The sequence below is a fragment of the Oreochromis aureus genome, linkage group 14 (assembly GCF_013358895.1).
Source record: "Oreochromis aureus strain Israel breed Guangdong linkage group 14, ZZ_aureus, whole genome shotgun sequence".
NCBI lineage: Eukaryota > Metazoa > Chordata > Actinopteri > Cichliformes > Cichlidae > Oreochromis > Oreochromis aureus.
This window is the reverse complement of record NC_052955.1, coordinates 4,812,223-4,827,250: the sequence shown is the minus strand read 5'-3', so window position 1 is coordinate 4,827,250 and position 15,028 is coordinate 4,812,223. Positions and strand designations below refer to the sequence as shown.

General features: G+C 39.6%; 2 long non-coding RNA genes across 3 annotated transcripts; both read right to left on the bottom strand.

The window, feature by feature from the left end:
* Nucleotides 1–10,246: 10,246 nt before the first annotated feature.
* On the bottom strand, nucleotides 10,247–10,587 carry LOC120432909. Its single transcript, XR_005608186.1, has 3 exons — nucleotides 10,563–10,587; nucleotides 10,369–10,448; nucleotides 10,247–10,263 (listed from the first exon to the last, which is right to left on the bottom strand). It is a non-coding gene; the product is annotated as an uncharacterized LOC120432909 (long non-coding RNA).
* Nucleotides 10,588–10,629: 42 nt separating this feature from the next.
* On the bottom strand, nucleotides 10,630–12,020 carry LOC120432877. 2 transcript variants are annotated; one of them, XR_005608157.1, is made up of 4 exons: nucleotides 12,004–12,020; nucleotides 11,661–11,808; nucleotides 10,995–11,201; nucleotides 10,630–10,730 (listed from the first exon to the last, which is right to left on the bottom strand). It is a non-coding gene; the product is annotated as an uncharacterized LOC120432877 (long non-coding RNA). The 2 variants fall into 2 exon arrangements; XR_005608156.1 differs by lacking the exon at nucleotides 12,004–12,020 and having other exon boundaries at nucleotides 11,661–11,904.
* Nucleotides 12,021–15,028: the final 3,008 nt, after the last annotated feature.

Genomic DNA, 15,028 nt, shown 5'->3' with positions numbered 1-15,028 from the left:
AACATCAGTAACATAGCACCCACCCAGCTGTATAGAAACTCCGTCATGCTAGCTAGCACGCAGTACGAAAAAGTCAGCATACCGAAAATAAACTCCACCTAAACTTGGTTTATATCTGACTCAGATAGACTGCAGGTCATAACTTCTTACCTGAAGTTCAGTTCACCTGACACGCGGACCGCGGCCGCTTGGTCTCTCCTCTTGCCTCCTTTTCCTTCATCCACCTGCTGGCCTCCACCACTTGCTAATGTTACTGAATCTGTGGAAGCTCCGCGATATCCACCACACTAAGTAACGAGTAACGAGCCTATCTAAATCCCAGTAACAGTAACGCTGCCTGGTTTTGGCATAATAACTAGTTACCGTGCTCGTTACCACAATAATAACGTAGTTACTGTAACGCGTTACTTAATAACGCGTTAGTCCCAACACTGGTTAGCACCATCCAGCCCCATGCACAGGGCAATCTGCGTTAACTCGCTAACGAAATTTGCTGCATTAATGCGGTAATGGCGTTAACGTCATTTTAACTAGATTAACACTGACAGCATTATTTCATACTGAAGTCGTTTTCTCTTCATAATCTGCTATTTTAGAATAAGATGAACACACGTTTGTGTCTTCATCTCAGTAACACACAAATCACAAATGATTTTTATCTGTTTATCCGTACACTTTCCCACCAGCAGCATCTGTGACTGGTCGTTTCTGTCTTCCAGACCACCCCTCACACCCCTGAATCCATGCAGCAAACTCTAAAACAAGAATGTCTCCACTCCTTTGACCTGTGAAGCGTTAAAGCAGACAGAGCACTTGATACTGAGCTAAATGCTTCAAGGTGTTCCTTGATGATGTGATGAAGAAGTGGCGTTCCTCCTCCAACCACAAACAGGAAGCTCAAGAAGCGAGCAGTGTCAGTGTTTGTACGACACTCACCAGGAGACCTCTGAGCAGGATGGCTGCAGTCGCACAGCTCTGCTTCTCCCTGCTGTTCACTCTCATCAGCAACATTCATGCAGAAGAATTTATCGCCATAATTGAGGAAGGAAACTCTTTTGAATTCAAGCTCCCAGATCAAAACAGCTCCTGCAAAACCTCCAAACATGTTGGTGAAGATACTCTTGTCCTGTGGAACATCTCTGACCCCAGGAACAGAAACTTCACAGTACATGAAGATCTGACAGGACGACTCTCAGTTCCTGAGACATTTCATGGTTCTCCAAGATGCATGATGCATGTGTAGGACAGTAAGTAAGGAAACAACTCATTATAAGATGTAAAACAACACTGCATGAGTCATTGAGGAACTTAAGGCTTTTTTTCACTATAGTCTTTTAATCTTTGTAAATAATTTATGTTTCTATATTTAGACTGTTTAAAATCATTCTAATGTGGCAGACTGAAAATAGAATTACATAGCTAGAGGGAGGGCACGGCAAATAACAGAAGCAAACTGAGCGTTTAAATACACAAAAGCAGAGCAGAGTGGAGACACCTGGGGAAACACGGCTCAACAGAATCTAACTAATGAGGGAAGGGGAAGTGACAGACTTGGCAACAAACAGGGGGAAACCTAAGAAAACCTAAAAATACAAGTACTAGACACAAACAAAAAACCAAACACAAACAAATAACAGCGCTCAGGCATTTTGACCTGAAAGATAAACTAAGAAATGAAAGACTAATGGAAAAAAAACACAAAACACAAAAAGCAATCGCCACAGTGGCTTTTCTTTAGAAGCAAGTCTGCCTGCTCATCACTGCCTTTATTACCTGTTGAAGATTAGGCTCTGGCTACTGAGAAATGCATCCACTCACTTTTATCACACTCTGGGTTCTTGATAGCTTCGTGCTAGCATGCGGTCTGTGCAAATGTTTGCAAAGAGCGGAAGTTGTGTTAGCAGGATGTAGTTGTTTCTGTCCTGTACGCAGTTTCCACTTTATAATTGTACTACTGTCCTTTTGTGCAATAAAAAAATAAAAATAAAATGTCCACATCTCTGCTGTAGACGCTTCATCATTTTCCCTCTCCTGGACAGGAACTGAAATGAGCTGACAGTTGCGCAGGCACAGTTTTGATTGATGTGCATGCAGATAACTGAAGAGCCATTCTAACACTAGTAACAAGAGTATTGTAACTGTAATGTATTCAATGAACGTAGTACAGTAACACATTACAGTACTGTTACTAAAAATGTAATCTGATTACAACAACTTGTTACTTTGTAACGTTAGACACAACACTATTCATACATATGCTTCTATTGATCATACGACCTGACCCACTGAAAGAACCCAGATCTCCATATTTGAGAGAATATTTGGCCTTCGTGTTTGAAAAACGGAAAAAAATGATAAGTTATCAAAAGAGTTGCAATTTTCTTGCTTCCTTCGTGCAATAATGATATAAAACTTAGCAGAATAGTTTTAATCAGATTTTCTGGAAGAAAACATTTCCATCTAAATTCTCAGTATTCGCTTATCAGCGTTCAGTCAAACATTTTATCTCTTCGTCTAAAAAAAAACAAACTAATAAGTGACTTTCCACAGCAGCTGTTTGATCAGATACTGTGAGAGATGTAATCTATTACTCTTCATGTGGCTTCCTGAGAAAGAAAGTGTCTCTGAGATGTACTAATGGTGTACTAATGCTTTCTTTGAGGGTAAAAGATGAGGTCTATGAGTCCAAGTACTTTCTGGTCTTGTTTCTCTTTTCATGTCACAAACTGGATGGTAGATTAGTGAATGTACTCTAGGACAGTTTGATTCATGTGTGTCATGGACCAAGCAGCCAGGAACACACAAGCACAAATGTAATCTTCAAAAACTGGGTTTTATTATACCCCCAAAAGGACGAGATGATTACAAAAATTCAAAATGACAAAAATAAACTTTTTTTTAAGAACCAAGTGGGCCCATAAAAGAGGTTAACTTAACAGATCTCTACTCAAAAGTCACTTAACAAAACATAACTCAACAAACTGACCTGCCCAAATGAGAAACAGCTCCAGTTATATAGCAAATGAACAAACCATTATATACACCCAAGGTGGAAACTGGAGCGATAACAGCTAACCATCATTCAAGAATAACCCCATTCCCCCTACATGATCACAATAGATGGTCCAGTCCATTTTATTGGCTTCTGCATTTAACCCAGCTCCACCCTCAGCCTCCTCTTTCAGCCAAACCAGGAAGGATCGGAGCGGAGGCCAGGTAACTCAGAAAGAACAGAAATATAATTAATATAACATATATCCATATAAAATAACAAACAATGCAAAACAGAGTCTATGCCACCATTTGGACTATAGCTTAGTGCTGTCATGCATTACAGGTAAACTCAAAATATCAAATTAGTTAACTTATGATCACAGAAGCTTTAGAGCATAATGTAAACATAAGACAAAAAGATCAAATGAATATTACCCAAGTATTTCAATTGTGTGGTTGCATGCAGCCATCACACACTCCCCCCCTTCGGCATTGAGCTGGAACAGCGAGAGAGATAATCCGCTGTGCAGTTGTTCTTGCCTGCAATATGCTGGATGGTAAAACGGAATGGCTGCATCGCAAGGTACCATCTGGTGATTCGTCCATTCGTATCCTTCATTTTCTCCAACCACTGGAGCGCCTTGTGGTCCATTTCCAGTGTAAATTCCCGGCCTAGGAGGTAATACTTGAGAGAATCAAGTGCCCACTTTATTGCTAAAGCTTCTTTTTCCACCGTTGAATATCTCATCTCTCTTGGGAACATTTTACGGCTAATGAAAGCCACTGGGTGTCGCTCATTGGGTGGTCCCTGTAGAAGAACAGCCTCCAGACCCCTGTCAGAAGCATCAGTTTGAAGAATAAAAGGTTTCTCAAAATCTGGGCTATACAAGACTGGAGTCTTACTGAGTGATTGCCTGATGTCCCAGAAAGCTGCTTCAGCCTCCTCCGTCCACTGAATCTGGTTAGGGCACCTAGAACCTGTTAGATCAGTGAGGGGAGACGCCCTGGCAGAGAAATGAGGGATAAATCGGTGGTAGAACCCTGCCATGCCAAGAAATGATCTAAGTTGTTTCCTTGTCAAACTGCAGGATTCAATGGCACTGATTTTGCTCACTTGTGGTTTTATCACCCCATTTCCTATGACAAATCCCAGGTATTCTGTTTCAGCCTTGGCAAAAACACATTTTGACAAATTAACAGTCAGCCCAGCTTCTCTGAGATGCTCTAGTAACTTTCCTACATGTTTGAGGTGCTCCTCTCAGGTTTGGCTGTAAATCACAATATCATCCAGATATGCTGCCGTGGACTCTGACAAACCACACAGTACTCGATCCATCAGCTTCTGAAATGTGGCAGAGGCTCCATGCAAACGAAAAGGCAGGACTATGAATTGGAATAGCCCCCATGGTGTCCGGAAGGCAGTCAGTTCCCTTGACCGTTGAATAAGTGGTACCTGCCAATAGCCCTTGCATCTAGAATTTAGATCTAGAGTTGCCAGGTACCGGGCTTTGCCAAGTCGCTCAATCAGATCATCAACTCTAGGTGTAGGGTATGAATCGAACTTTGAGATGGCATTCAAGTACCTGAAATCAATACAAGGCTACTATCCTTCTTTGGGACCAAAACCACTGGGTTTCACTACTCGCTCTTAGATGGTTCAATGATTCCTAGAGACAACATTAAATCCACCTCCTTCCTCAATGATGTTAGCAGCCGCTCTGGAATCCTATAACTCACACGTCCGTCCTCCCAGGATTCTCCTGAAACACTGTTTTTCTTCTGAAAGGTGATTAAGGTCCAAATGCTGGAACACACCTGAAGGAAGATACTGCTCCTCTACCTCCTCATGAATCTCCCTTATCAAAAGCACTTCTGCTCTCTTCGGCCCCTCCACCCACTCCTTCGGGAGATTTACATGCAAAACTCTACTGGAGCGAGAGTGACCTGCAGTTGCCACCTGATAGGTGGTAGCTCCCAGTTTCTGCTGAATCTGAAAAGGTCCTTGCCATTTAGCTAACAGCTTACTGTCATTACTTGGAAGGAGTAAAAGTACCTTTTGTCCAGGTTCGAATGACCTCTCCGGAGCTGCCCAATCATACCAGAAGTTCTGATTTTGCTGGGCAGCTGCCATATGAGCTTGGGCTAGCTCAGTCATCTTCTCAAGTCGCTCCCTCGTCTGTATAACATATGAGATGACTTTAGTAGCCCTGGGATACTGATCTGGTCGGTAAGTATCAGAGGGCGTTGTCAGTCAATTTCTGCTGATTTGAACGAAATTACCAACAGGTACTCTGGAGGGGCAACAATGAGACAACCCTTAAAACAGGAATGGTTTTACAGGTGGAGAGCACAGAAATTTTCTCCCTCCTTATTTCCTGCTGGCTAGGGTTAGTGTTACGACTAGTAGTATGAAGCAAGACCCCACAGAGGTTGCACAGGTATTCCGCCTTCTTCGGGATGCCATTCTAGCAATGGCATCAATTGATGCCATTGCTAGAAAGTTTTCTGTCTCCCACCACAGTCTCAAGCTCAAGAGCATGGAGAAGATTTCAGGAGACAAACAGTCACTCTAGGAGAGCTGGCGCCATCCTTCTGGACCTTCATGAGGTCCTTAACCCATTAGCAGGACTGGTATCTGTTCTTTAGGGACAGGAGGAACAGGATGAGTACTCCCAGAGCAACAACACAAGCTCCAGCAGGCCACTGGTGTGAATGTGTCTGACCACACAATCAGAAATAAACCTCATGAGGTCTGAGGGCCTGGCGTTCTGTAGTGGGCTCTGTGCTCACTGCTCATTGGGGGACAAGATTGGCATTTGCCGTAGAAGACCAGAATTGGCAGGTCCATCACTGGCAGCCTGTGCTTTTCACAGATTAGAGCAGGTTCACCTGAACATCGTTCAGCATGAAGGGTTTGATTGTGGGTCAGTGATGGTCTGGGGAGGCATATCCATGGAGGGACGCACAGGTCAGGCAACAGCACCGTGACTGCCATCAGGTATTGGGATGAAGTCCTTGGACCAACTATCAGATCCTACGGTGGTGCAGTCAGTCCTGGGTTCCTCCTGGTGCACAACACATCTCATCTGGAAAGTATGCAGACACTTCCTGGAGGATGAATCAACTGATACCTGCATGCTCACCCAATAGAAAAGCTCTGGGATGTTATGTTTTGATCCACCTGATACCGCCAGCTTGCAGATTGTCCACAATCTTATTAATGCCCTGGTCCAGATCATACTGCCAATGAAAACTCCCATTGAAATGTCCTCCCCATGCAAATTTCCCATGAAAACTCATCAGATTGTCACCTACTCGCTCATAATGTACTACTGCTGTTGCTTCATGATTTTCAATAAAACATATTCAATCACTTACTGTCCTGCACACAGTCAGGCTTATGTGTCTCTCATATGTCACATTGCCCTCAGTCCAGCACACATCTTGGTACAGTCCAGAGTCTGAGTGGGTCAGGTTGTTGAGAGTAAAAGAAGAAGAACCATGAAATGTCTCAGGAACCGAGAGTCATCCTGTCAGATCTTCATGTACTGTGAAGTGCAGAAGTTGCCCTCATCTGGGAGATTGAATCCTTCCTTGATTATCACGATAAATTCGTCTCCATGAATGTCGCTGATGAGAGTGAACATCAGGGAGAAGCAGAGCTGTGCGACTGCAGCCATCCTGCTCAGAGGTCTCCTGGTGAGTGTTGCATAAACACTGACACTGCTCGCTTCATGAGCTTCCTGTTTGAGGTTGGAGGAGGAACGCCACTTCTTTATCTCATCATCAAGGAACACTTTGAAGCACTTGACTCGATATCAAGCGCTCTGTCTATCAAGCGGCTTTTATACTTCACAGCTCTCACAAAGTTTGTTGTGCAGGTTCAGAAGTATCAGATGTGTGATCTGGGGGACTAAACGGGGCCTGTGTGTCCAACCCAGCCCACTGGATAGTTTTGAAAGTACATTTTACAGTTTTATGGTTTGTTCTACAGTGATGTAATACACATCAGATAAGAAGAACTTTGAAAGCCTCACTTATATATTTCATCGTGTGTTTTGGTTTTTGGATCTGAATGCACAGAACGTAGGCTTAAACTGTGTCACATCATAGCCACAACATATACACGTCCAGGTTTTGGGGTAGTGGGGATTTCTCCACAGCCATCTTCATCTTCTTCTAGGAAGACACAAAAGCGTTCCCAGGGCTGCCGAAAAACAAAGTGTCAGGGTACAGAAATGTACCTATAGGGGTACAATGTCTTGTCACTGGGGTGGTACCCTCTAAGGTACCGTTCTGTACCCTAAACTGTGGGTACTGATTTGTACCCTTGTAATTTGTACCTTTTACACGTCAAACCTGTACTTTAAAGGGCAAAGTTGTACCCTTAGTATAAAGTACAAAAAAGAACCCTTAAAAGGAGTACAAAAATGTCTTTCTAAAGGTTCAGTATCTACACACAGATTTCCTATATTTTTCCTCTCAAGATTTGAAAAATTGAAGATACAAAGTCAAAAATACTTGTCACATTTATTACCTTCTTAAATACATTGCTTAACTGTTACATACAAACTGTTATCAACAGAGTATGTGTCATAAGCTGCAACATCAATTTCCTGTCCAGGTTTTAGCAACGTCCATTCACTATCAACTCTAACACTGTATGAATGAAAATGGTTGTCATATAACAGAGGAATGAGAATTTTTCCACAAAAGACCCACATTGTGTCAATATTAAATATGTACTTAATTTGCCAGAACAGAGAATCTTCTCTGAATGCAGTACATCAATGACAAACACATCTCTTACACAGTATTTGACACTGTTCACAATTACTTCTGACACACGCTGGAAAGCTTTCTTAGCACTATCAACTTCAGAAAAGCCACAATAGACTGTCAGTGCTTGTTGCAGTTCCAGTGGTAATGACAAAATGGTGTAGTCACACTTTTTCCAAAACATTTTCAAATTCACCAAGTAAACTTTTGTTAGAAAACTCCCAGCACTGTCTGAACTGATGTCTGTTGCTCAAAGTTGTAGCAATGTTCATAAAATGTCTACAATTGCGGGACAACGTTTTGAAATACTGGTGCTTACTTTCAAATCTCATACACCATAACAAACGTGAGGGCCGAACATTTCAATCAGTCTTGCATAGTGGATTAAATAATGACACTTTGGTGTAATTACATCCCCAAATACACTTTTCAGTTTTGTGAGAAACTCATGGACAAGCAACTTCAACAATAAAATATTCTCTTTTCGCACTTTTTAGCCATTACAATCTCTGTTATTTCACGACATAGAAGAAAACATGCCAATATTTACAATTAGGTGGCACACGGTCTGCCATCAGAAATGGCAGCAATCTGAACAGGCACCACTTTTGAGATGCTGATCCAACAATACCAACACTCTGAAGTCTCTCTGATAACTGTACTGGTTCGTTTGTTTTGTCATTCTGACCAATGGGCATTTTTGCAATTCTTCATTGATCTCTAATTGTAATATGCTTCTCAGTGTGGGCTTTACAAATCACTAGTTTCATAACTAGAGGAACTACACCTTCCAACAGATCATGCATTACATCAGGTGGTAAAGCTTATGTAACACTGAAATAACTCAGTCTGTCAAAAGGACATGAACTATTTACACCATATATTGTTTTATCATCTGGAAATTCTTGGATTCGTGCAAGATGATACTGGTGAACCTCTGATGTTCTTAAAACAAAGCTTTCTTCCTCAAAGGATTGTTTCATATCTTCATAAGAAGCCATGCAATACCGACAAATTCTACCAGTGTTAAATGACATAGAAAACCACCAATCATGTGAGCTGATAAATTATCACAAGATAAAGTTGCAAGAGCAGCATGAATAGTGTGTTCAGTTTTATCAATGGTAAAAGTAAAGCCATCAGTGGAAAGTTTTTCCAAATCATCAAGCAAAGGTTTAAGGTTAACATGCCAACCACACCGCTTAACTAAAGAATAACGTACCAATAACGCTAGATGAATGTGTCTCTGCTGAGAAGTGTACCTTTGTCCAAATTGCCTACAGTGTAATAAAATGCACTAAGTTTGTGTTTGGATCGTTTAGATCCTAGGGATTAAGTACTTCAAATTCATCCTCATAAAATGGAGTCGCAGTGCATTTGGGTTATCCTTGAAGAATTGATGATGTCTGAAGATTTCTCCATCAGAGTAATGTTAGAAATTCATCAGTTTCCGAATTGCCACTTGAAAAATGTGATCTTGTATGTCTTCATGAGAAAGATAATTTTTAGCACCTTATCAACAGGCACATATGAATACGAGCCAACTGTATGACCCACAGAGTCTCTTAATTTGCAATGAACAGGCTCTGTCATGTTGAGCTTTGATTTGCAATGTTCTCTGACCAAATAAGGAGATCGAATAGCTGTTGAAGCCTTCTCAAAAATTCATTTGAATGCAGGACATTTTAAGCTCTGGACACAAAGACACGTCAAGACCCATTTCTCTAAATGATATGCTATAAAAGCATCGTAGTTCTCCTTGAAAAAACACATCAGAAAATTTACGTCTTCCACAATTTCTTCCTGAACAGAGACTAGTAAAAATTTTTCTCTCTGCACTTAAGAATGAACTTGAAAAGATTGTCTCTGAAATTTATCAAAATTCATCCCAGGATGGAGGGGTTTCAATATTTTCAGTTATGTCATTTGCAAATTCATTTGGGTGTGGACTGACTACCTCCTGCTCATTTTCATCTAAGTCTTTATGGGGACACAACACCTGTTCTCTGTGTTTCCTATACACATGTCGTCTGAAAGATTCATATTTTTGAAGGAAGAACAGCAGTCACTGAGTCCACAAGTTATATCAAAATTGGCATCATGGGAATGAATAAGTCCTATGTGCTGAATAAGCTTTGTCAAACTAAAGGTTCTTCTGCCACATTTGGAGCACTGATATGGCTGAGGCATGGTGGTCAATACAGAAGATTTATTTGTCTGGTGACTGTGATTGGCAGAGGCCGGTCCTCACCCTCATCTATTTTCACAATGTACTTTTGGAGAAAAATCAGGGTGTTCTTCAGATGTTTTGGGTAAGCAAGGTTGAAGACAAAATACAAGCAGAAAGAAGAGATGATTCCTTCAAAAATACACGAGGTTCTGCACACTTCACTGCCATCCAACTTCACAATGTTTGAGCGCTTCTGGAGAACACTGGTTTCCAGTCTTCATGAAGTAGCTGAACAGTTGGATAGGGGTTTTAGGATGAACCTTTGAAGTCAAAAGAGAAGGTAGAGGAAAGCAATATCTTAGTCTCTTAACAAAAGATACATTTGTTTTCCTTTTTATATAGACTAAATATTTTAATACACACACCTCTCCAAGTATGACAAAGAGATCCAGTTTCTCCTTGAAGACGTATGGCAGGAATAAAAGTGCAGCCCTTGTGTCAAGATCTGCCAAAAAAAAACAAAACCACAAGATCACCCATGCATTTTATCTGGCATTTCCAGTTACCTATAAAATTATATAAAATGGAAGCCTTGAAGTTAAAAAAAAAAAGCAAATACCTGGTAGGTCATCAGTGAGAGCCTCTCTTGCATCAAGGTAGAGCTGGTAGAGTGGGGTTTTCCTCATGTAAGGTCAATCACCTTTGCTGCAACACATGAGAGCTCTTCACGAAATCGCTGGCTTACATTACCCGTTGTTGGTTGGATCCACCAGAGTTCGTTGCACAGCTACAAGTAAAAAATTCATTTTCAGTACAAAATAACAGTGTATGAAAATGAAATAATCTAAAGTTGATATTAATTATGTATGGTGCTGCATAATTATTTTTTTTATAGAATTTAACAACAATACTGTAAGAAGTTACATGAACACACAAAAAAAGGAAAGAGGGACAGATGAAGAAAGCAAGGTCAAGGGCAAATAAAATTTACTATTATAAACATGTTAAATGTGACAGCTATTTCCAAGTTCAATTCAGCTTTCTGACTTACACCAGTAGGCATCCCTAAGAAGGGGTACTTCTTCAACACATCCTCCACAGGCATACCATCTGCAATTTCTTTTTGCCGCCAAGCAAACGTTTGCTGCATACGGTTATGAACCACCATGGTATCTGGTTGCATCTTCTGATATTGGCACTGTAAGACCTTTAAGTGGGCGTCTATGGATAATAAATCCTCTCCTTGGACGCATGGTCCCTTCAAAGAAAGCAAGAGTGAGAAGAGAAAGTCAAAACAGATTAGAAACCCAACATAAGACTAAATATACAATTAGAGCTGACACGATCTGTGCATCACAAAGAACTCGTATCGGTTAAAGTTAACCGATACCATGAACCAATATTTAAAATATGGAAACTGAAATAATTTCACACAAAATCTTAATTGTTAACTTGAAATTTTAGTTTTGGAGTCATATTTAAAATGTTTTGTTTTTAAAAAAAATCTAGTTCACCCTCTTTTAGCGCCTTCCAATTAATAATTTTTTGTGAGGTAGAAGTATTAGCACTGGTACTTTGTATTAGCAAGTGCTCTAATCCAAGTATTGGTATTGTTTCGGTTTGAAAAAAGGGGTACAGTTGCATCCCTAATCCTTAGTTTTAGATGTAATAACAGATGCAAGAACATTTTATAGCTCAAGATGTCCCTCACACCAACCTGACAAACATTTCTCTGACTTGTTCGTTGACATTTATTAGGCTGCCCTCTCCTCGTAGAACCAAACTTCTCCTTACAACGCCTCACTGTCGACTAGTGGTGCCCGCTCTGATTTGAATTTACGTCTCAAAGACATATGCCATGTGTGCTTGTTGAACAGAAACATAAGTTACTATAAAAACAATCTACACAAAATACACCCAACAAAGAATCAGTAAACATACTTCATACAAACCTACTGAGAGGCTACAGATTGTCTTACTAACAAAACAAGATTGAAAAAAGCTTCACTTTTACTTTGTAATCTTGAAGGAACCTTATGCAAATTTTAAATTTAACTTACATAACCATTTCCTCACGATCCTTGAGGAAAGGATACTTCATTACCAGCGTCTTCACAGCTTGCACATATTCAGAATTTGTGGGATACCTGTAATATCAGAAAACATAAGTGTTAGAGCAACTGCTGACAAACAAACTTTATCAAGTGTCAGTTATTGTTTCTTAGTAATGTAGCGTTTATTTTCAATATGACAGATTCAGCTTTTTCTAAAGCAACAAGCTAACATTACCCTGATTAACTTACATAGTATACTGTGCCACAGCTTCATATAGAACTCTGATTATTGTGTGTCTGTCCCTTGGATTTTTATGGCACGGTTCTTTGTTGTCCAGTTTTAGTTGCAGATTTTTGGGAAATCTTGGAATTTCAAAAGAGGCTGGCAGTCTCAAAGTATTTTCATTGCTGTGAAAACAGTTAAGTGTTTGTTTTTATTGCATGAATTGAAGTATAAAACATTACAGTAACAATACATATGGTAGAAACAATGATCATATTAACTAAATCCTAAAAGTGCATAACGGCCAACATGTATGCTTCAGACATACTAACTTCATTATAAATAAGAAAATACCTTATTGAAGTTGATGAAGTAGATGGTTGCCAGTCTTCTGGAGAGACAGTCTGTAGAGTCAGCGTCACTGAAGATTCCTTCATCCTTGACACAAATTGGTTGAATTTAACCTGCTTTTTTGAAGGATCCTTGGAAAAGGTATGCAACCATAGTCTCAGTAAGACCGCAGTCAACTGTGTCACCATCAACCTCATTGTCTGCAAGACAAATGGTAGTACAAACTCTAAATTCCATGTAAGGATATTTATCACCACATTTTTACATGGGTAAAAAACGTATATCACACACATTAAAACCTTTTGTACAACTTCTTTCAGTTCAAAGAAATATTCATTAAAAAATCAGTAAATTAAATAAAATAAACCAAATTTTTAGAGTGAATCCTCTCGATATGCAAAGTTTTCATTTTTAAATTTAGATGTTTGTTTGGGACTACTGGACACAGAAGAGCAGAGTCTGAGCATGCTTTTGTGCCCTTTCAAGTTTGGAAGAAAAAAAGACTAGAATACTGTAATTTGTTAATATTCACTACTAAGGTGACTCCTTTCTCCAGATTTCCGACAGTTTCTGCCGTCTGTTCTTTCAGACCGATTACTTATAGCGATAACACCCGCAGGACCGTATTACAAGCTCAGATTACATGCTGAACAGGGGCGATTCTAGGATCAGAGCTTTGGGGGTGCTGAGCACCCAGAGAGCTGCCCAGCCAGGCAAGATAAACTTTACACTCATGATGAGACTTCTTCCCTGTCTCTGTGAGTCCATGCATCCTTAAATGTCTCCAGTTGTCCCGAGTTCCCTCTGACTGTGCTGAAGCACCCCCAAAAATGGGCTAAAATCGCCCCTGATGCTGAAAAAGTTCCCACATTGCTTAAAACGCGACTATCAAACCCCAGCTGCGACACCCTTGTTATATTTTAAACAAGTGCAGCGTCAAGATATTTCCTTTAAACGTTATATTCAGCCCATGTATGTTGATGGCCTTGGAATGGATGTAAAAACGTGATTTTATTAAACCATTAATACACTAACGGTAAACTGCATTCAGCTACCAGGGAATCAAATTTCGCTACTGTTCCGCTGCGCAGGGGTTACCGAACCCATAGACTGTGGTCAAGCACATATATAAGTTCAAACTTATACAAATACTATGTGTACACATTTTTCATTTTTCAGAACTGTGACCTCAACTTTACACATGAAACGTTTGTAAAAAGACATAATTTGAGCTAAGAGAGTGCCGAAACTAGCTAAATTGCTAATATACGTTAAGCTAGGCTAAACCAATAATTAGTAATTACGCTACATTTTTCTTTAAATAAAACTTACCTCTGAAACGCTGAGCTTCAGCTTCGGTGACATCTAAGCCCCACTCTTGTATTTTTGTTAAGAGTTCCTCGGTTGAAAGTGAACAGAGCACACCAGGACTTGCAAGTTCGTAATCCATCTCCATCCGTTGATAAAACAAAATGGCACCTGCTGCATTTACAGAAAGTTCTAGAATCCACCAGCTATTCGTTGAGTTTCTTCTTCTACTTTTTGTTTGATGTTGTGAGGATGGTCTCAACTCGCACTCCGAGGGTGCTTTTTTGCAATTCATCCAAATAGTTATACTTTTAAAAAAAACACTCTCTTAAAAAAATGTTTAAATGCATTTTACTTTTTTTCTTTCAAATAAATTCATTGTTCTTAAAGCAGCTTAAAAATAAGGGGGTTCAGGGAATACAAAACAACAACAGCAATGAAAATAATAAAAATAAAATAAAACACTAAAATATATGCTTAAATCAATACAGTTGCAAATAAATTACTGTCAAAAGAATTTTTTAAAAAAACCTCTAATCAAAAAGAGCTTAATCAACCTGTACTTTATCTTTTGAAAGAATGGGTACAAATAAGTACTTTTCACAATTAAGGAACATGTATGTACCTTTCAGACGCTAAAAAAGGTACAGATAGTTACCCCGAGTACTGTTATTTCCTTGTAGTTGTAGACTCTATTTGGAATATCATGTAAACTATCTGCAGTACATTTGTCTTATTTTATTTAAATTCATTAAAATCTCTTTTGTTCTATGCTCAGCTGTCAGTCCCCCATAAGAAAATATCACCGTCAGAGTCAGAGGACTAGTAAAGTAATTAAAATTCAGTCTCTATTACTTGTGAATATCTGGACAAAATTTAAGCTCTCTCTCTCACACACACACACACACGCCGCTAATATGCAAAAAACCATTTTGATGTGTGTGAAATTGTTTGTGTGTGTGGGAGGAAACGACTCAAACCACTGAAAGCAGCATATCTACAGACATAAAGATAATAAAGAGATATTTTCTTACTTTCTGTTTTCTTTCAGTGTGACTTATTATTTTATTTTATGTTTTTCTAATCATTGTCCAAACAAACTGGGAACATTAGAAATTATTTTTTCATAAGATAGGCAGTAAATGTTTA